Source organism: Hyperoodon ampullatus (assembly GCF_949752795.1).
Source record: "Hyperoodon ampullatus genome assembly, chromosome: 3".
NCBI lineage: Eukaryota > Metazoa > Chordata > Mammalia > Artiodactyla > Ziphiidae > Hyperoodon > Hyperoodon ampullatus.
The window spans coordinates 172,704,085-172,725,224 of record NC_136916.1 but is presented as its reverse complement, the minus strand read 5'-3'; positions in this window follow the sequence as shown (position 1 = coordinate 172,725,224).

The following is a 21,140-nucleotide window of genomic DNA, read 5'->3' as shown; positions in this document are numbered from 1 at the left end:
AAAATTAGATGCTTGCAACCAAATTACTGAAAACTAAGGAGCATCTGATTTATATTATATATGAATACTCAGGTGGGAAGTTACATGGGTTCCCCTAATGAAGGACTCTTCTGACAGTAAATTTATTATTATTAAAAAAAAAAAAAAAAAAGCCTTCTCATTGAAAGCTACTCACCTAAAAGGAACGATTCTGGAATATCATCATAGAATGAGTGTTCTACCATATAATGCAGTTATAACCCAATTTAGATTCTTACATTTCTAGCTTTCTAACTCTGTGTTCACATAGATGATGTGTGAAAAATGTTATGGGCAGGTGGGGATGATCAAAACAAATATCACATCGTGGAAAGGGAGTGAAACCTTCTCTCATTTAATGTTACCCTGATTTAGTGACTATTTTTTTTCCTCATAGAGAAAAGAAAGAAGAAAGAAAGAGAAAGAGAGAAAACAAGAAGGAGAGCAGAGAGAAAAGGAAGAAAGAGAGGGAGGGAGGAAGGAAATGAAAGAGAAAAAACAAGAAAGAAAGAGAGAAAAGAAAGTAGAAAAGGAGGAAAAGAAGGAAGGAAGGAAAGAAGGGAGGGAGGAAGGAAGGGAGGGGAAGGAAGGAAAAAAGAAAGAAAGAAAGAAGAAAGAAAGAAAGAAAGAAAAAAGAAAGGAGGGAGGGAGGAAGGAAGGAAGGAAAGAAAGAAAACTTCACTTAAAAGCTTTGAGAACTAGAGGCTCAGAGAACCTGTTTGGTTGGGAGAGCAAAAAAAAAAAGAGATTGTGTAGCACCCTGTAGCTCAGATGCTATTGCTCCATCTGAAGAAGTGAACGGGTGGGGACACTAGTTTGGACACTGGAGAGAGCTTTCTTTGGAGGAAGTTAGCACTTTGGCCTTCAGACTGGCAAACTGGACTAAACCCCTTTGTCAACCGTACTGAACGATGTTCAGAACAGGCTTTTGCTCTTTGCCGTTTTGGCTCTTAGGTGCCGGCCTCACTTACCCTCAGTGTTACATGGAGACCGTTGACGTCATAACGCTCTGCAGAGGGTGGTGTGTTGTAGGACCATCCCCCCACGAAGACTGGGATTTTGTTACCCTTCCTCATGACTGTCTCCTAGATGCTGGCCACAGAGGAGGCTCACTGAGTAATTAGGGATTCAATACATACCTACACTGCAGAGAAAGAGATGGCATAGACATCATCCTATCTGGAAAAACCATCCCCTAAAAATGCTGTGCCTATAACGTAAGACAACCCCCTCCCTGGGATAGGTGAAAGAAAGTTCCCTTGGAGAGCCTTTCAGCATTTCGTTACAGTGGAGAAGAGCTGGCCTTCTTCCCTGGCCTCAGAAAGTCTCGCACAGATGCCCCAGAGACAGGGTAACCCTGAAAGCATCTTGCGGAACCTGGACCCTCCCTGGCGCCCCCTCTCCTGGACCGTGGATGCGCCTGTTCCCACGCCCGCACTCTTCCCTTAGCAGTTTGTGCTTGGTGGGGAAAGATGGGGAGGCAGGTGACTTAGTCCTTGCCAACACAGCGAATGTGTGACACCGCAAGAAAGACACCCTCAGGAGCAGTTGCTAGTTTATTTTAAGTGCCCCCTGAGTTTTTAATTTATCTAGAAAAATAAATAGATCAATCCGAGGCGCTCCCTGACAACCCAGCCCAGTGCCGAGTCTGCCAGTGGCGCTGAAGGTTTGCGGGTGACAGCAACTGCCGCCAGCGAGAGGTGTCACAAAGTTCAGCCAACAAAGCAGGGCGAGCGCTGACTCTTCCTGGTTGCATTAGAATAGGATCTATCACATTTGTGTAGAGCTGACCTTTCCTTTCCCGAAATTGGCTGCTGACACACACGCTAAAATTTTCTTTTTCTTTCCTCTTCCGATCGTCTGCGATCCAAACAGTACTGCAGGCTTCTCCAAGCCTGGATTCAAGCTTGGAATGCAATCTATCTAGTTTAGAAATTCATTATCCAAAGTGAGGAGCCCGGCAAACATCATAGTTTCATAACGATGCAGATTTTGTTTATTTAAACATTTTTTTATTACACTTCGTGTTTTCCTAAATTGGGTCATCATTTTAATATAATTGGAATCTGATGTGTGTCCTGTTTTCCTTAAAAGCCATCTGGTTCATTTTTGACTTTCAGAAACCAAATTATGTGTGGTAATATCAGGCCTCGCTCACTGTTCCTTTTGAACCAACTCACAGTTTCGGGGTGTCAGACCAAGGAAGCCCAAGGCCATTTGGGGAGGGCTTCCTGCTGCCCACTCACATAAAGAGGTTCCAACCTGGACAGCTAAGAGGGGACCTACACTGTGAAAATCTATGGGAAACCTCAGAAAGCAGCATTCAACTGAAGAGAATAAACAGAGTCCATTGGGCACCTTCTTAGATGGAAGGCAAACGACTAACAATTACCGAGGTGGCTAAGAACACGAAATGTGGCTCCAATATTTTGATCTCTCACCAGATGGTGAGCTCCCTGAGGGTAGGAGCCTTAGGCTCTACAGATCCCCTGCTCCATCTTTCATAGGACTGGGCACCTGATAGCTGCCGAGGATGTACTTGTTGATTGATGGGGATCCCAGAAACCCCAATTATAATAAAGTAGTGTGGTGTATTAGCTATTTGTTGCCACATAGCAAATTACTCCAAAACTTAGTGATGAAAACCAGAACATTTTTTTTTTTTTCCTGCAGTACACGGGCCTCTCACTGTTGTGGCCTCTCCCGTTGTGGAGCGCAGGCTCAGCAGCCATGGCTCACGGGCCCAGCCGCTCCGCGGCATGTGGGATCTTCCCGGACCGGGGCACGAACCCGCGTCCCCTGCATCGGCAGGCGGACCCTCAACCACTGCGCCACCAGGGAAGCCCAGAACATATTTTTTTATCCCACAGTTTCTATAGAGCCAGGAATCCAGACATGGCTTAGCTGGGTCTCCCAGCCCAGGTTTTCTACAAAGGCAGTCAAGGTGTCTGAAGGCTTAACCTGGGCAGGATCTGCTTCCAAGTTCTCAGTTCCTTGCCAGGTGTTGAACTGGGAGCCTCCCTCAGTTCCTGGACAGGTGGGCCCTTCCACGGGGCAGCCTCCAATATGGCAACTGGCTTCATCTTAGCCAGCCAGTGGAGGCCAAGGGACATGCCAGCAAGATGGAAGTCGCAGTCCTCTACAACCTGATCTCAGACATCACATCCCGTCCCTCTGCTGTCCTCTGCTGGTAAGGAGAGCATCACGAGGTCCAGCCCACACTGGAGGGGAGGGGATTACACAAGGGCGTGAGTCACGGGGAGTCCTGCCAAGCTGCTGGTCTACCATATGTGTGTAGATATCAGTGCTATAGGTCAGGTTTAAATAACAAATCCAACAAGGCAGCCGAGCCTATATTCGAAATAAAAAATTAAAATGTAATGACTTAATTTTTAAAAGTTGTACCGCCTACAAAATCCTCCTTGGAATCATTCCCTTACTCATTTATTGAGGGATATGGTGGAGAATAAGACCAACATTTCTTCCAAAGTTTACCTGTAAGATAAGTTTTTTAAAGTTACAAATGTAATTTGTGTATCATTCCTTTGACCAACAGACCTATATTCAACTCACCCTAAAGCAGAGGAGAATTCCACGTTAGGTAACTGCCACCAGCTCTGTTCTGGGGTGACTTAGGTCAGACCCAGCTCTGCAGGCTGACTCATCGCCTGTCTAGGAGCAAGTGTCATACTCTCATCCTCAGTGTGCTCACTTGGAACTGACTATAACATGCACCACCCTTAAAGGGCAGTTGTCAGAATGGTATGAGCCAAAAGGGTGTTCCTAAAACTGTAGGTCACAACTCCTATGTGAATCTGAAATCAGTTTAGTGCAAGTGTCTGCAAACTCTTTCTTAAAGGGCTAGATAGTACTTATTTAGGCTTGGTGGGTATAATGGTGTCCGTCGCAACTCTGCTTGTGACGTGCAGAAGCCGTCACAGAGAAAACATGCATAAATGGGTGTGGCTGTGTCCTCATAAAATTTTACTAACAAAAACAGGAGTCAGGCTGGATTTGCCCCAGGGCCATGAGTTGCCGACCCCTCATTCAGTGGGTGACAACTAACATTTTAAAAAAATAAATAGAATGGAAATATCAATGTGCATTTCACATAGGACCCATGAGTATAATTTTTAAAGTTTTGGTTTCAGCAGTAGTAGAGATATAGATATGGCTGTGGCTATACACACACATATCACTTCCTGGGTTGAAATGTAAAACATGTTTATTTCTGTAGTGTGATTTTAAAAAAAGAACAAGAAAGCCACTAAGTGAATGCATGTGATGTACTTGGTATGGCACCTGGCCCATAGCACACGCTGAATAAATGTGAGTCACAATTAAAATGCTATGCTGTGTATCCAGAAAAGATGGAAACTAATTTGAAAAGATCCATGCACCCCAATGTTCATAGCAGCACTGTTTACAATAGCCAGGACATGGAAGCAACCTAAATACCCATTGACAGATGAATGGATAAAGAAGATGTGGTACAGATATACAATGGAATGTTACTCAGCCATAAGAAGGAATGAAATTGTGCCATTTGCAGAGACGTGAATGGAACTAGAGACTGTCATACAGAGTGAAGTAAGTCAGACAGAGAAAGACAAATATCATATGATATCACTTATATGTGGAATCTAATAAAAAATGATACAAGTGAATTTATTTACAAAAGAGAAATAGACTCACAGACAAAGAAAACAAATTTACGGTCAACAAAGGAAAAGCAGGGGTGATAAATTAGGAGTTTGGGATTAACAAATGCACACTATTTTATATAAAATAGATAAACAAGAAGGTCCTACTATATAGCACAGGGAACTATATTCAATATCTTATAATAACTTATAATGGATATATATATTTACATATATATGTACACATAACTGAATCACTTTGCTTACACCAGATGCTAACAAAACATTGTAAATCAACTATACTTCAATTTAAAATAAATAAATAAATACAATGCTGTGCTGTTTGCAATGGGGGTCATATAGAAATGAGCTGCAGCCATGTCCTCGAGGAGAGCATAATCTGAGAAAAATCAGTAATTGTGAGACCAGCCCTCCAGGAGGCTAATTGTGGGGCAAAGCAATGAAAGAGGCAAGATATGTACATTTGTAACACAACAGTGACACTCACAGTTGTGTGTGTCTGTTAAGCTTCCGTGGAGCCCAGAGGAATTACTGGGTTCTCCAGACTGAGAAAGAGATGGACCCCAATCTAGATTTGAAAGATTGAGAGGATATGGATTTTCAGTTCTGCAAATGTAATCAGATCAGTTGGCTGTGGTCAATTGAATTCTCTCTGAGAATTGTGGTTATTAAACTATTCATTCATTCATCTGCAAATGTTTATTGAGCAACTATTATGTGTCAAGCGCTGTTCTGGTACCAGAGATAGGGTAGTAACTGCAACAAAACTTCTACCCTGTGGAGTTTACATTGTAGTGGGAGAGACAGAAAATAAATAAACAAATGTATAGATAGTGCCAAGTATTAATACTAGCTGTAAAATAGGGTAAGAACAGAGTGACGGGGACTTGGAGGGACATTTGAGAGACTGAAGGAAAGGAGTGAGCCTGTGAATTCCTGGGAGGAGGGTTCCAGGCAAGGAACAGCCAGTGCAAAGACCCTGAGTTGGGCACGAGTTTGGTGTGAATGGAAACAGCAGGGCTCCACCACTTAGTTCTGTGTGAAGGTGAGAAGAGGGGCCTTTGACTTCCAGAACCAGGCAGCCTACCTTGGCACAAGGGCTGGCTCCTCTCTTGGTTCTTGGTCCACGTTCTGAGATTAAGGATGAGTACTCCTCTTTGGTCTGACGGTTAAACAGTCTCAAGAAAGGGGAGAAATCTGGACCAGAGCAGGAATCTTGCTTTTCGTTTACATCTACTCTAGGAACCACCATTGTAAATGATTAAATAAACAAATCTGAAAACACTGACTGTGGATTTTGACCAATACATCCCTCCACACAGAAGCTCCTTTGAGGATGTCTTAGTTACACGATTTTCTCTTTTTCTTTGTGCTTTTACAAATGCCTTATGGAAGGTTTTCTTTTCTTCAAAATAAGTGTGTCTTCATAATTAACACTTGTAACCTATGTGTTATTCATGTTTTCTCCCTCATTCATTTCATTAATATTTGAATACAATTTAACTTGAATGGTGTATTTTGAGAATATCAGGGAGAAGTGGAATTCTAGTTGGAATCTCCCCTTCTTGTGAGGCTGCTTTCCCCCCTAGCACCATGCTCACACAGTACAGACATAAACACATACACAAACATACACACGTGCACCCATATGTATATCCACAAGCAGGTCTGATCTTGAAGCCTCTCTTTGCCTGCATCTTTGTTATGATAAGTGATCCACAGAGGAGAATTATGTAATTTTGACACCCAAAAGGAAACAAAGTATTTGTTCTGTCAGTCAACCAACTGTGACTCTGGCCCTATCATGTGCCAGGTACTTTTAGGCAGTTCACATACTAGCAGGGAAGTCCAGATCCAGAGGGCATATTGGACAGAATGTTCCCAGGGCTTCAGCAGTTTACAGGTCTCCTGAGAGGTGTGTTTTCACGTGGGACCCTTGGGCAACAGCACAGTAAGTGCCAGGCTATCAAAATCTGCATCTACTGTTTCTGAGCATCTCCTATGCTCAGCCAAATTCTCAAGCTTTTCCTATGCATGATCTCATTTACCACCACCCACGCCCCCCGCCACTCAGCCTGTGAAGCAAGCACTCTGATCCCATTCTACAGATGGGGAGATGAGGACTTGGGGCTGCATCATTTGACCTGTCATCATCTCAGTTTTATTGAGCATACAGATTAGGATCTGGAGTCACCCTGATTTTGAATTCCAACTCCTGAACTTCTTAGCTATATGCTTGGCAAGTTGCTTACCTTTGTTTATTCCTCTGTAAAATGTGTATGATAATAGTACCTTCTTATGACAGAGACTACTAGTTCCCTATCACTTATCCAACCTTACTGAACCCTGGGGTTATCCTTACTTACTGAACCCTGGGGCTACTGGACACAGCAATGCGCCTAGCCCCTCTTGCAGACAGGGATGGCCAAAGAGATTTAGGTGAACGTCATCAGATGGGGCTTCTGGGGGAAACTTTTAAAAGGACCCAACTCGTCTGTGAGGTTCACCGTCTTCCCTTTGTTGTAGTTTCCCTCCTGTTGCCTACAATGTGGGCATGGTGGCTAGGGACATAGCCGCCATCTTGCAACCATGAAGCAGCCTTAAAGATGGAAGTAATGAGCTAAGGATGGCAGAGTGGAAAGTTGGAAAGATTCTGGGTCACCACTGGACCCAGAAACTGGAAAGATTTAATGTCAGATCACCATAGCAGCTCTGTGGTGTTCATGTAACATAAAAGAAAAAGAACATCTAAATGATTTAAGCCACTGTTATTTGGAGTTGCTAACAACTGAGTAAAATTCCTAGTGGATAAAATGCCTTATAGGTTTGTTGACGTAATGTACAAAATAATGTACTTTTTTGTCTCTGTGCTACATACTCCATAAATCTAAGATTTCATTGTTGTTGTTATTAGGTGCTTATAAATTCAGAGTCTGTATTTTAAGAGCATCTCAAAAAATCATCTGTACCTCTCACTTTTCCTCCCACTTTACGAATGAAACAAGCAAGATCCAGAGAGGCAAAGGGACTCACTAGTGGACAGCTGTGATTGTGGGGAGGCAGTAGGGTGAGGGTGAGCTTGGATGGCATGCTGGTTTCTCATCTTCAGACAATGACTTTCTCATCATGCGTTTTCACCTTCATTCATCCCCAATCCAAAAAAGAAAAAGATGAAACATGTCTATTTGGGACCCGGATTAAGATGTAAGTCACTCTCAGCTCAACAATGGCGTAGGGCTTGTTATTTTATACAGCTATGACCTTAACCCATGGCTGTCAACCATGGCCTTTTCCATGGCCTTGGAGTGTTTCAAGGAACCAAAAAGGGCAGACTACCCAAGAGCTTACAGGGAAGGAGACAGGAATTTTGGGCTGCAGTACAGTTATAGTTTTAGATTATATTGGGGGGAATTAGAGCTTGAACTTGGGTGGAGAACTCATGGCTGGATTCTGTGGCATGTAATCAGCACTGTGGCCTGCCAAGAGACCTGGGGTAAAGAGGAATGGCGCAGTGGAAGGTGGAGAGTGATTCCACAGATACAGCCGAGAGGCTGGTTAATGGAAGGACAAGGAGTGGATGAAGGATGGAGCAAGACAACTGAGAACATGTAGGCTTGTCAAAAGGAGGAAATCAACCCGCCTGGAGCAGAAAAACAAAAGCAAAAACCCACAAATGCCAGTTATAGCAGTAATTCCAAGTGTACCCTTTAATTCAAAATTTAAACAAAGGGCTTCCTTGGTGGTGCAGTGGTTGAGAGTCCACCTGCCGACGCAGGGGAAACGGGTTCGTGCCCCGGTCTGGGAGGATCCCACATGCCGCAGAGCGGCTGGGCCCGTGAGCCGTGGCCGCTGAGCCTGTGCGTCCGGAGCCTGTCCTCCGCAACGGGAGAGGCCACAAGAGTAAGAGGCCCTTGTACCGGAAAAAAAAAAAAAAATTAAACAAAGAAATATTCACTTTCAAACTAGTAATTTTTGCATATGGCACATTACGTTTACAAAGTGCTTTATATGCTCTCACTCAAGCATGGTAGCAATATGACTCCCATTTTGCAAAGAGACAAGTGACTGTCAGAGACCCTAAATGATTTGCTCCGGGTCTCCCAGCTAGTAAGGGAGCCAGTGGGGATATATTCCTGGGTCTTCTAACTCACTGCTTGGCCTGGCCAATAGAGACAGGGTTTCCCCAGACACTGGCTTGAGAAAATGTTAACACCAAATATGGAGACACCAACCAGTGCTGCGACCTCTGGTGATTTGATGTAGGGCAGAATGGCATGGAAGTGAAAGGTCAAATGAGGGGAACAAATGAAGAGGAGGCAAGGTTTGGATGGGGGGGTGAGGGTTATTGTTTAGAATAAAATGTCTCATGGTTGCTGTAAGAAAGTGGAAGAGTGGTCAGAATGTTTCCACACGGGCATTAAAGCCTCTGGGGAAGAGACTTTCCAGACCTCCTCCCTTGTGCCCACCCAGAACTAGCCCACCATCATGGTGCAACTCAGCAACCCCCAATGCCCGCCTGATTATCCCAGCACATAAGGCTCCTAGTCCCTGAAGTGTAACTGCATGAAGATACCCATAATATCTCTTAATTGTGGGCTATCTCTTTCTATTTTGCAAATTAATATTGGGTCTATTTGCCATTCCATAAGAAAAGGCACGAATCTGAGTCCACCATGTTGGAATTCCAACTTCATGACCAGGAGATTTTGCAGTGTTTGGTCTGAAAAATGGAGCTTTTATTTATTTATTTTTGTTATTTTCCATTATGGTTTATCACAGAGTGTTGACTATAGTCCCCTGTGCTATACAGTAGGACCTTGTTGTTTATCAATTCTATATATAATGGTTTGTATCTGCTAATACCAAACTCCCTCTCCATTCCTCTCCCACCCTGCCCTTGGCAACCACAAGTCTTGTTCTCAATGTCTGTTTCTGTTTCATAAAAGTTCATTTGTGTCTTATTTTAGATTCCACATACAAGAAATATCATAGTATTTGTCCTTCTCTTCCTGACTTAACTTCACTTAATATGATAATATCTAGTTCTATCCATGTTGCTACAAATGGCATTATTTCCTTCTTTTTTAAGGCTGAGTAGTATTCCATTGCATATATGTACTACATCCATTCTTCTGTCTATGGACACTTAGGTTGTTTCCATGTCTTGGCTACTGTGAATAGTGTGGCTATGAACAGAGGGGTACATGTATCTTTTTGAATTATATTTTTGTTCAGATACATGTCCGGGAGTGAGATTGCTGGATCATATGGCAACTCTAAAAATGGAACATTTAAAGTCCACTTTATGGAATTGTGGTCACTGAATTAGAAAATACAAAATTCTTAACACAACACTTGACATGGAGCCAGCATTTGGAAGTTCCATCTTTGGATCTTTCTCACTAGATGCTTGTGAGGATAAAATAAAATACCAACTCCAACTAAAGGGATGTGTTATTGAAGGAGACTCTTAGAGGTATTTGCTGCCAGTTCTCAGGATCTGACAAGTCTGACAAGTCGTTTGTAATTTAATTCATTCATTTATTCATTCTTCAAAACAAACATGTTTTCCTTTAAACATGTTAATCTTAAAATGTCTTAAAATATTTATAACATTTGCTGGTATTATCACTCCTTGGACTCTAGCCCACTGAAAATTTCTAAGTACAAAAAATACTTTAAATAAAGTCCACTAGTGGTTGAAAATTGGAAACAAATGAAATAGCAAAAATAGTTAAGTATAGTTTGATAAGTTTGCACAGTGAAATACTAGAGTGTTGATTAGAAACTTCATGGAGACAGAGCTATAACGACCTAGACAAATATGATGCAATCATATGTAGAAAAAGACAAGATGTGTGTGTGTGTATATTCTAACATCTGTATGTAACTCATGTATTTTAAGAATAAATTAAAGATCCAATCACATTGGTAAGCTTAGAAGTTCTTCTAAATGTGAAACTGTACTTAATAAAATTTTTTGGAAAAAAAAAACATATACATATGTACACATGAATATAAATAATCAAAAATAGAGGAAAAATTAAACTCTTAAATATAAAATAATTAAGGAATTCATTATAAGTAATTATGATGTAGACAAAATATTGTGTATGTTGCAGAACAATATTAATACTTCAAAATACTGTATACAATATATTCAGTACAAATAGTGGGTTACAAAGCAGAGCATACAATATGGTCCATATACTTTTTAAAAAATTCTTATTTTTGTATAAACACAGAAAAAGTTGATATAGCCCTGAATAGCTGAAGGAGTGATAAGTGAATGGTGGAATCATAAGTGATTTTATTTCCTTCATCCTTTTTTGAGTTCACCCATAGCTTCTGTCAATATGTGTTTCTTTGGAATCAGAAAAAAACAAAAACAAACAAACAAAAAACTCTAATTAATACCACATAATTGTTGATGTTGTTCCCCAGGAATTTCCCATGCTCCCACTTCTATCATGTGGTAGGTTGGCACTCCTTGGCCTCTTGGGGCTGAGAAGAGCCATATGACTAGTTCTGGCCAGTGCATGGAAGTGAGGCAGGGCACTTCCAGGTTAAGTATTTACCAGTGTTAGACCCTCTAGAACTCTTTTTCCCTTTGGCATAGCCATCAAATTGGCTACTGACGTTGATTTGCTCCATCAACCAGCCCTCCTGAGTGATTGCCGGGGCCAGAGCCTCTCTACAGATCTGTGATAGAAAAGAGCACGAGGGAGAAGTAAACTTAGATTGAGTTCAACCACTGATGCTTGGGAATTTGCTTGTTTGTTATCCATTCTATGCTGACTGGTACAAATATAGATGGGAAAATGGCTGGGAGCATAGTCACCAAAACTGTCAACGTTATTGTCTTTATGTTGTAAGGTCAGTAGATTTTTTTCTTCTTTTTCTTTCTGTGTTCCCCTATTACCTATAATATGTTTTTCTTTTTCATTGAAAAATAATCCAATCAACTCTACAAATAAAATGAGACATCACTGCAAGACAATATTACAAGTTTGTCCTTTTCTTAGGAAATTTGGTGGATTGCTGCTGATTCCACTCTATTCTTTCACTTACTCCCCTAGAGCAGGTGGGCTGCCTGAGGTGGGCAAGGAAGACCTACGGGGCCTGGTTCTGCTCATTCACTGTGGCAGGAAGTGAGGTGGAGCCTCCAGGTGGGGTTTAGAGACACCTGAAAAGTGCAGGTGGGGGAGGTAAGACTTGGTCCATGCTCAGAGCAAAGAATTTGGGTCAACTCCTCTGAATTTATTTTAAGGAACAAAATATTTTTCAGAGTGAGTTTGAACACAGTCAGACTTAGGAGCAAAAAGGAGGGAGAACAAAGAAAGCATATTTTTACTGCTTTCCTTCACTTTAATCTCATATCCTATGAGTGCTTCAGATATCTAGCCCACGACACAGGAGTTTATTTTGCCATTCTGAATATCAAGTCTAATATTTGGGATCCGGCCTCCTGTTACTTCCTGTCCACTAAGTCATGCCCTTCAACATCTTTGACTCTGCCATGAGCCCTTCCTGAGACGTTCCTGGGATGCCAGTTTTGGAACATAATGGCATTTATCTGTATGGAGATCCTGAAATATAGAAGAAAGTACAGAGGGTGGAACCAGGCAGGCTTGGTTCAGATCTTGTAAGCGAACAGGACGCCATGGGGACCTTCCGGGCACAGGCCTTCCCCCATACCCTCTGCTTTAGCTCTTCTCTGAAGTACCTAGATAATAGTAATTGATGCACATTTCCTGAGTTGTTTTGCAGATGTGAAAACCCCCCACTAAATGGAAGATGTTAACTACCTGATGACCATGAGTGCAACATCCCAGGCCTCCTGGAGCCTAAGGATTGATCACGTGAACCCCTGTGACACCACCCTGTTCCCTCATCATCAGCCAGTCAGAGAATTGTGCACGATCTGATCACCTACCCTGAGACACCACCCACCCCGACCTGGCCTGTAAAAGTGCTTTGCTGAAACCCTTCAGGGAGCCCAAGGCTCTTCAGGGCATGAGTCAACTCGTCTCCTTGCATGGCCTTGCAATAAACATTTCTCTGCTCCAAACTCCGATGTTTCAGTTTGTTTGGCCTCACTGTGCGTTGGGTACACGAACTTGTGCTAACAATCTCAGCTCTGCTGGTTACCACTTGGAGGCAAGGGGCTCGGGACAACCCCGCCCCACAGTGGAATTCGTGCAGTTAGTATAAGATGCTGTCTCTGGTGAGAGTGGCCCAGTCACTGGGATTCCGGATGCAAACACCTAGAAGATCTTAGGGCTGGAACTTGAAGAATGAACACTTAAGAGAGAAATCAGAAAAGGCACTCCTGGTGGGGGAGAAAGCATGAACAAAGTTTTAAATGCCTAAAGAAACATAAGGCAGAAGGGACCACTCGGACAAATATCTGAGAAAATGCAGAATCCAATCTCAATAGAAATGGTTCATTCAGTCTTTTGTAGGTGATAGAAAGCAATGATCTATATCAATCCCTATCAAAATTTGCTGTAACTACATACTATTAATTATGTTTCTTATTCAGCAAATATTTCTGAGTACCTCCTCTGTGCCAGGCATCTGCAAACTACTACTCTCTACTCCTCCCCTTCTACTTTTGTATGAAATAAATGTATTTCACAAGGAAAATTTATATCACCACCATAGAGGAAAAGCCACATCCTTGTCATTCATCAGAGGCTATCAGAAAAACAAATACAATTAAAAAGACAAAAGCCTCGTATTCCCATGAGATGTCATTGCCCAAAGCAGGTTCTGAGCCCAAGATCTCACCACCTTTGTTAAAACATGAAGTTTAACAAGTGCTAGAGAAATGCTGAAGACCTACTGACACCATACAAGCCCTTTATCTTTAATCAAATCAGAGAGGTGGGGAAAGATTTGACCAAGAAATAGTGCATCCCTTCTGTGATAAATGGTGTTCATGTTCTGAAGTGATCTGGGTCAAACATGGAACACACTTCAGGGAATATCAAAATAGGAAATCATAGTTCTTGCTAGTGTTTCAACGAACATCCAATTGCTGCATTAATTCTAGGGCCATCATACCACCATTGCCTGATTAGAGCATGACCCTAAGAGGTAGCAAATACGATTATGCCCATTCGACAGGTGAGTCTTTTTATTTTTTGGCAGCACCCCGTGACATGCGGGATCTTAATTCCCCGACCAGGGATTGAACACTTGCAGTGGAAGCACGGAGTCTTAACCACCAAGGAAGTTCCAAAGTTAGTCTTTGTTGTTGTTGTGAATTTATAATCAATGTTTATAGACTTTTATTCTGATACTTTATCAAAATTTTCAGATACATAACAAAGCAAAAGGATAGTAAAATGAGCCCTTGTGTAACTGTCACCAAGCTTCAAATTTCTAGCATTCTTTTATTTTGGGGGGGTATAATTATTTTACAACGTTGTGTTAGTTTCTACTATACAGCGAAGTGGAGTTCCCTGTGCTATACAGCAGGTTCTCACTAGCTATCTATTTTATACATATTAGTGTATGTATGTCAATCCCAGTCTCCCAATTCATCCCACTCCCCCTTTCCCCCCTTGGTGTCCACACATTTGTTCTCTATGTCTGTGTCTCTATTTCTGCCTTGCAAACAGGTTCATCTGTACCATTTTTCTAGATTCCACATACATGCATTAAGATATAATATTTGTTTTTCTCTTTCTGACTTACTTCACTCTGTATGACAGTTTCTACATCCATCCACGTCTCTACAAATGACCCAGTTTTGTTCCCTTTTATGGCTGAGTAATATTCCGTTGTATATATGTACCATCTCTTCTTTATCCATTCGTCTGTCAATGGACATTTAGGTTGCTTCCATGACCTGGCTATTGTAAATAGTGCTGCAGTGAACATTGGGGTGCATGTGTCTTTTTGAATTATGGTTTTCTCTGGGTATATACCCAGGAGTGCAATTGCTGGGTCATATGGTAGTTCTATTTTTAGTTTTTTAAGGAACCTCCATACTGTTCTCCATAGTGGCTGTATCAATTTACATTCCCACCAACACCCTCTTCAGCATTAATGTTTGTAGATTTTTTGATGATGGCCATTCTGACTGGTGTGAGGTGATACCTCATTGTAGTTTTGATTTGCATTTCTCTAATAATTAGTGATGTTGAGCATCTTTTCATGTGCCTCTTGGCCATCTGTATGTCTTCTTTGGTGAAATGTCTATTTAGGTTTTCTGCCCACTTTTGAATATATATATACATATATATTTAATATTGAGCTGCATAAGCTGTTTGTATATTTTGGAGATTAATCCTTTGTCCATTGATTTGTTTGCAAATATTTTCTCCCATTCTAAGGGTTTTCTTTTCACTTGTTTATGGTTTCCTGTGCAAAAGCTTTTAAGATTCATTAGGTCCCATTTGTTTATTTTTGTTTTTATTTCCATTACTCTAAGAAGTGGGTCAAAAAAGATCTTGCTGTGATTTATGTCAAAGAATGTTCTTCCTGTTTTCCTCTAAGAGTTTTATAGTGTCCGGTCTTACATTTAGGTCTCTAATCCATTTTGAGTTTATTTTTGTGTATGGTGTTAGGCAGTGTTCTAATTTCATTCTTTTCCATGTAGCTGTCCAGTTTTCCCAGCACGACTTATTGAAGGTGAGTCTTAACAAGGTTGCCTGATGGCACATAACGGGCAAGCATTAGGGCCAGGATTTGAATTCAGATCTATCCATTGACCCACGATACCTTCTCTTTGTCATCATGACGTTTTATTGGGAAGTCATGTAATGGCCAGGCTGATAAGCAATTTTATATTTTCTCCAAATAAAATCAATTTGCCACCCAGTAGATAGCAGCATCACACTCCAGAAACAGAACCTGTCTTTCCTGAAATAAAAAACAATCAAGCCATTTCCTTTCCTTTCCCCAAACACTCTGCATTGCAATATTTCTGTGCCTCCCTTCAGGTGTTCATGTTTCTCAGTTTGGTATTAGAGAGAGAGACCAACAGGCAGAGGAGCTGGGAGGGAAAGGGTTAAACATTTTGTTATTCTTGTCACATTTGTAGTAAATTGTGTAATAGTTTTCATGTCTTAATTACTTAAATTTTATATTGAGCTATAGTGATATTATCTCTCTTTTTGTCTCTCCACAATTGTATTTTATAATAGCTTTTATTAGAACCTACATGAGAGGAATTTAAAATGAACACATCATTGCTGTTCGTCATGCGGTATAGAAAAGAGAGCACTTCTCTGATATGTGGCATGAAAAGCACTTTCCTTTGTATCTTATGACACATTGCAAGTTATATTAGGTGAGGACATATTTTGAACAGAATGGTAACTAAGGGAGACCACTGAACTTCTTTTTTCTGCTTTTAGTAGCTTCCTCAGTGAAGAAGGTTGGGGGGATTCAGTACATCAAGAAAAACTCCCCCACAAAAGCATCACCTAATTATAGTAAAATGCAAATGATATATATATTTTTTTTAAAAACTGAGATTCTCTTTTAGAAAAAATTGGACGTAGTCTGTGTATTAGAGAATTGTTGGAAAATTGGGTGCTAAATTACAATATCGGATTTCATCTGTTAATGCAGCAGCTACATTTATTTTTTTTTAATCCAATAGTTACTATTACGTGCAGCAAATTGCCCAAATTGTGTCCTACTCTGGCTCCTTTTAAAAAGCTGTGATTTCCCCAATATGGAATTTTCAAAATAAACCAATAACTTGTATTCTAAGAAACGTAGCATGGGCTTCAGTGCAGAGATGAAAACAGGTTTTGTTTGGTTTCTCTTTACCTGTCTCCCCCAGTTTTTTTTTTTTCTTTAACCAAGTATAGAGGAATCTGTAAATCAAAAAGTCTCTTGCATATAGAGGCTCAAATACAAAAGGGAAATGTCTCAACAAAGGATGCAGCGGGTACTTGAGAGTGACGGCTATAGAAATAAATGTGAAGAAATATTATAGATGCATATTTAATATTGTTGTGTTTATTGCTTCATTTATAAAAGTCAACCAGCTAGAAACTGTGAAGGAATAAACTCCTCGCAGGATATAAGTTAGGTACAGTGTAAAGTGTACCTTAACTCTTACAATTCCCCAGGCAATTAATTTAGAAAGTCAGTGCTTCATTATAATGAATGGGGTTCTGGCTGGAAGGAAAAAATGCAAAAGCAATAGGTATTTATTCTTGACCAGTGTCCGTTCCTGCCTTTTCAGTTACTGACCTCCCCCAAATAATTCTTCTTTCAGACCCAGCTCACGTTATCTCCTCTGTGAAGCCCATTGGGCTTCCTTGGACACAACTGCTCTCTCCCTATTTTGGCTCCCACTGTGCTCTGAGTCTCAAGACAGGTTAGCTCTAGATCCATGACAGGCAGCCTTGCTCCTCCACTAAGTGGGTCCTTTCTGAGGAAGGACCTTGTGTGATCATGTTTATATTCACAGCACCTAGTCCATTTCCTCTCTCACACTGAACCCTTAAAAACGATGCTGGTAGCATGCAGTTGAAGATTGCCAATGAAATGTCCCCTGCTCAGTACAGGGCTAGGTTTGCAACCCAACCCCAGAGTGATTAATACACTGCCGCTGCCCTCAAGAAAGGTCAAACTCTATCGATTAAATAAGTCATAAAACAATGAGAGAGACATAAGATGATAAAGTAAAATTTGAGGTGACATGTTAGACTTTTTAAAATCATCCGAGAAACTCAAGGGATTGGACTCAATGGGGGTGGTGTTCCAAGATGAGAATAATAATCCTGTATATTAATTACCCCATAGGGCTGGGCCCCATGTATATTTCTGGGAAAGTTGTGTTTTCTTATTCAACAGTCAGATGGTCACCATGTTTCACGTAAGACCATATTTTACATGGAAGGCAGGGAGGGAGGGAGGGAGGAAGGAAGAAAGGAAGGGGAAAAGAGGAAGGGGAAAAAATACAAAAACATGAGACTCCTGTCTTCTTTACAAGTATCTTTCCATGATTTTCCAATTACCAACTCAAGTTCATTTCCAGATGCTAATTCATTTTCAATTTGCAGCACAGCATTCTCCCTTTCCTGGGATGAGCCCTCTTTCCAAATCATTGGAACCCCAGGCTGGCCAGGGCAGGTCTTCCTTCGTCTCTCCAGACCAGTCCACACTTCCTTCCCTGCTCTCCATAAATCACCGACCATCGAAGAGCTTTCGGACTCTGAGATTTGGTTCTTTTCGCTACCACTCCCCACTCCTCGCCCGCACTCCCACCCCGCTTCAGTCCATTTTTATTTCTCTCCTCTTTTTATTAACATGTCCGCACTGTTACTCAACATAAAAGGTTTCTTGAGGGACTCCCTTCCCCACATTTGTTTGGGTGTTATATGGATGTTCAGAATGGAGATCAAGAGGCACAAAAATAGATTTTGTTGATTTATGGGACCTCGCTGTTTTCAATTCCCCATCAGTATGGGCAGGCACGATGCCGTCAAGAAATGAAGCATCTGCTTCCCCGACGTTTCATTTGTGAACTTTAGCACCAGATGTAAATCATTCATAAAATCCCAAAGTGTTGGAAGGTACTCATGCCTCGTTTTCACAAGCGTATACTCCACATACTGTACCCCGTGCTTTCTCTTACTTGTTACAAATGGTAGGAGCAGAATTTTAATGATGACTGGAAATAAATTTTCTGCAGCAGGGGAAAAAAACCCAAAAACCAGGTAGTTCTGGAAACCCTAGTAGGCACTCCTTGTTCGTAGGAGTCCTAGAAACAAAAAGGTGTCTAATTAAGTTATCACAACCTCACATCACCACCTATAAAGGACCTTAAGAGAGGTAAGATATATGGGGGGGGGGGCATCAGATCTGTGTGAATAAAGAATCTCTCAAAGGCAACTGGAAAGAGCATGTGCTTCCGGTTGAGCAGTGACCTCCTCGGTGTTCTTGGCCATACCCTTCACATCCCCATGACTGCGTTCAGACACTGAAATACATTTACTGAGCATCTGAGTAAGACACAATTTCTCCTTCCAAGATGTTCATAGTCTTGCAGGAGGGAGGGGGGGATGGGGATGGGGAGGGGGAGGGAGACCAACACGCACATCAACCATCACACTCTGGAGTGGGACGGTGGACCACTTCTCTCAGCCTGCCCTCCCATCTTCTGGAAAGAGCTAATCCATCTCCCAGAGGGGAGGGGTAGGATTTGCATGGGAAGGTCAGTTGAGGAGCTCTGCCATCTTCTGGGCAAGGAAAGGGCAGCTGCCCCACGCAAGTTCAGATAACCTGTGGAATAGAATGATGCAAGAGAGAAAAGGGTCAAAACCAACGTATCCCAACACTGGTATCTCTTGCTGCAGCGTCCCCTGGAGTGGCCCCCATTCCATGCCCTTTCAATCAACTCTCTTCCATGAAAGTCATCTAGAGTCAGTTTTGGTCATTTGCCTCTAAGATATCCTTATGGATACCTCTGGAAACCACTGCGATTATTAAGGAAGGTACAGGATTCAAGGAGAGCGCAGAGTAGGGAGTGATCGATTTTGTCTAGATGAGGGGGGAGGAAGCTATCAGAGAAGGCTTCACGGAGGAGGTGATGTTCAAAAGATTATTAAAGGAAAGATAGGAGCGCAAAAGATGTACTTCAAACTCCTTTACCAAATACAGACCAAAGCTGTGAGGCTAAGGGCTCTGGCTTTAATTATTAGAGGGACATAAATCCACCAGTCAGTGTCTCCTGAACACATTCTTAGTATAAGGTATCATACAAAATGCAAATTCTTTTTTTAAATCCTCTCAACTCTGCCTAGAATCACACAACTAGAGACTCCCAAGCTTTAGCTCTTCGGGCTGTACCAACTGCCTTTCTTGCTCCCTCTTCAGAAGGAATGCTCCATTTGATTTTTTCCAAAAAGAAATTCTCCAATTCCAGAAATTTGCCCTATAATAATTGTGAGGGTACGGGGAGGTTCCCGTGTGACTCATCCTTGACAATCTCCCTCTTACAGAGATGAGAATAAATGGCAAGCATATGTGGAGAACGGAGATACCATTTGGAATTTCGACAATAACTTTATCTTGTTGCTTTTAGGTCAGCGGGAAAGAGAGGACCCTGGGGATCCTACATTTAATAGCTGGATTGAAATTTTAATGAGAATACTTCTTTTATCTCTTTAAGAATTCATCCATTCACTCCTTTATGCATCCATTTGCTCCTTTATCAATCAACTCATTCATTCTTGGAGGTACTCTTTAAAGACTCATTAACTTATAGGAGAGTCACGTTACAGAAACATAATGAAAAGCAGATTGACTTTTCTCTCTGAAATTTCAAAGAGGTGAGATTCTAAGTAGAAAATATGTTTGTCTGAGTGTCCGAGGATCTGGATTCAAGTGCCAACACTGCAACTTAACTAGCTGTAGTAACTAGTCCCTCTGCCCCGGGTTCCTCTCCTTCAAGTCGGAATCATCATCTCCTCTCTACTTGCTCCAGAAGGCTGTCAGAAGGACTAAATGAACTGAGGGAGCCACCAGTCATTTGCTTGGTCAAAACCCTGGTCAATTACATGATACTATTGCTATCTCCTGGGTTCTGGCCTCCAGCCATCGGGAAGACGTATGAGCTTATAAAAGTCATTTCCACTTTCTGTACCCCCTTTTCCTCTTCTGGGATATGAAAGGGTCAGAGGGGTGGAATACCCTAATACAAATATTCTTTCCCACTCAAAACATTTGTGACTCTCTACAGTGACTTTTCACCATATATTTCAAGAGGTGTGATTCAAGACATTGGTCCACTTGACTAGTTTATTGAGGACTTGTCACAGGGGTATTCCCCTTGCCTGCTGCATCTCTGTACCACCTGAAACTTCTGATGGAACATGTAGGGCAAGCAATCGACCCTACACATGTTCTAATGACCTTTTGCCTTGCCAATGTCTGTGTCAGGCTAAAGGGATGATGGCTCCTGGCCAAGAGCCAGTGATGCCCAGATAGTGAATTTATGTCCAACCTTAGAAATGTTTAGTCAATGCCCTTGTCCCATGAACTTCTCCTCCCTGCAAAATAGAACCCTGTGCATGACTTTCCTCCAGGTCTGATGTCTTGCTTGCCTGTGTCTTCTTCCCTAAGACAGCCATTCATGTCCAGCCTCTGCATCTCTCTCTCACTCACTTTTTAAATATTAATAAGGGCAGCTCACCCCTTTGGAGTGCTAACTCCCTGTCTGCTGCTCTGCTGAGAGCTTCACCGGCCTCATCTCATTGAATTTTTACAAGAACATTATGTTGAAGGTCCTAATACTTTTCATAGTGGAGCCTGGTGGAACCAAGCCAGACCTAGAATCTAATTCTTAACCATGGGGCCCGATTTGCCACCACTGAAAATATTTTTTCCCTCTATTTTTTTCCCCTCTGTCGGTTTCCATCCTCTCATTTACACACCCACGTGCACACGTGCACACATACACATATGTGCATTGTAAGCATG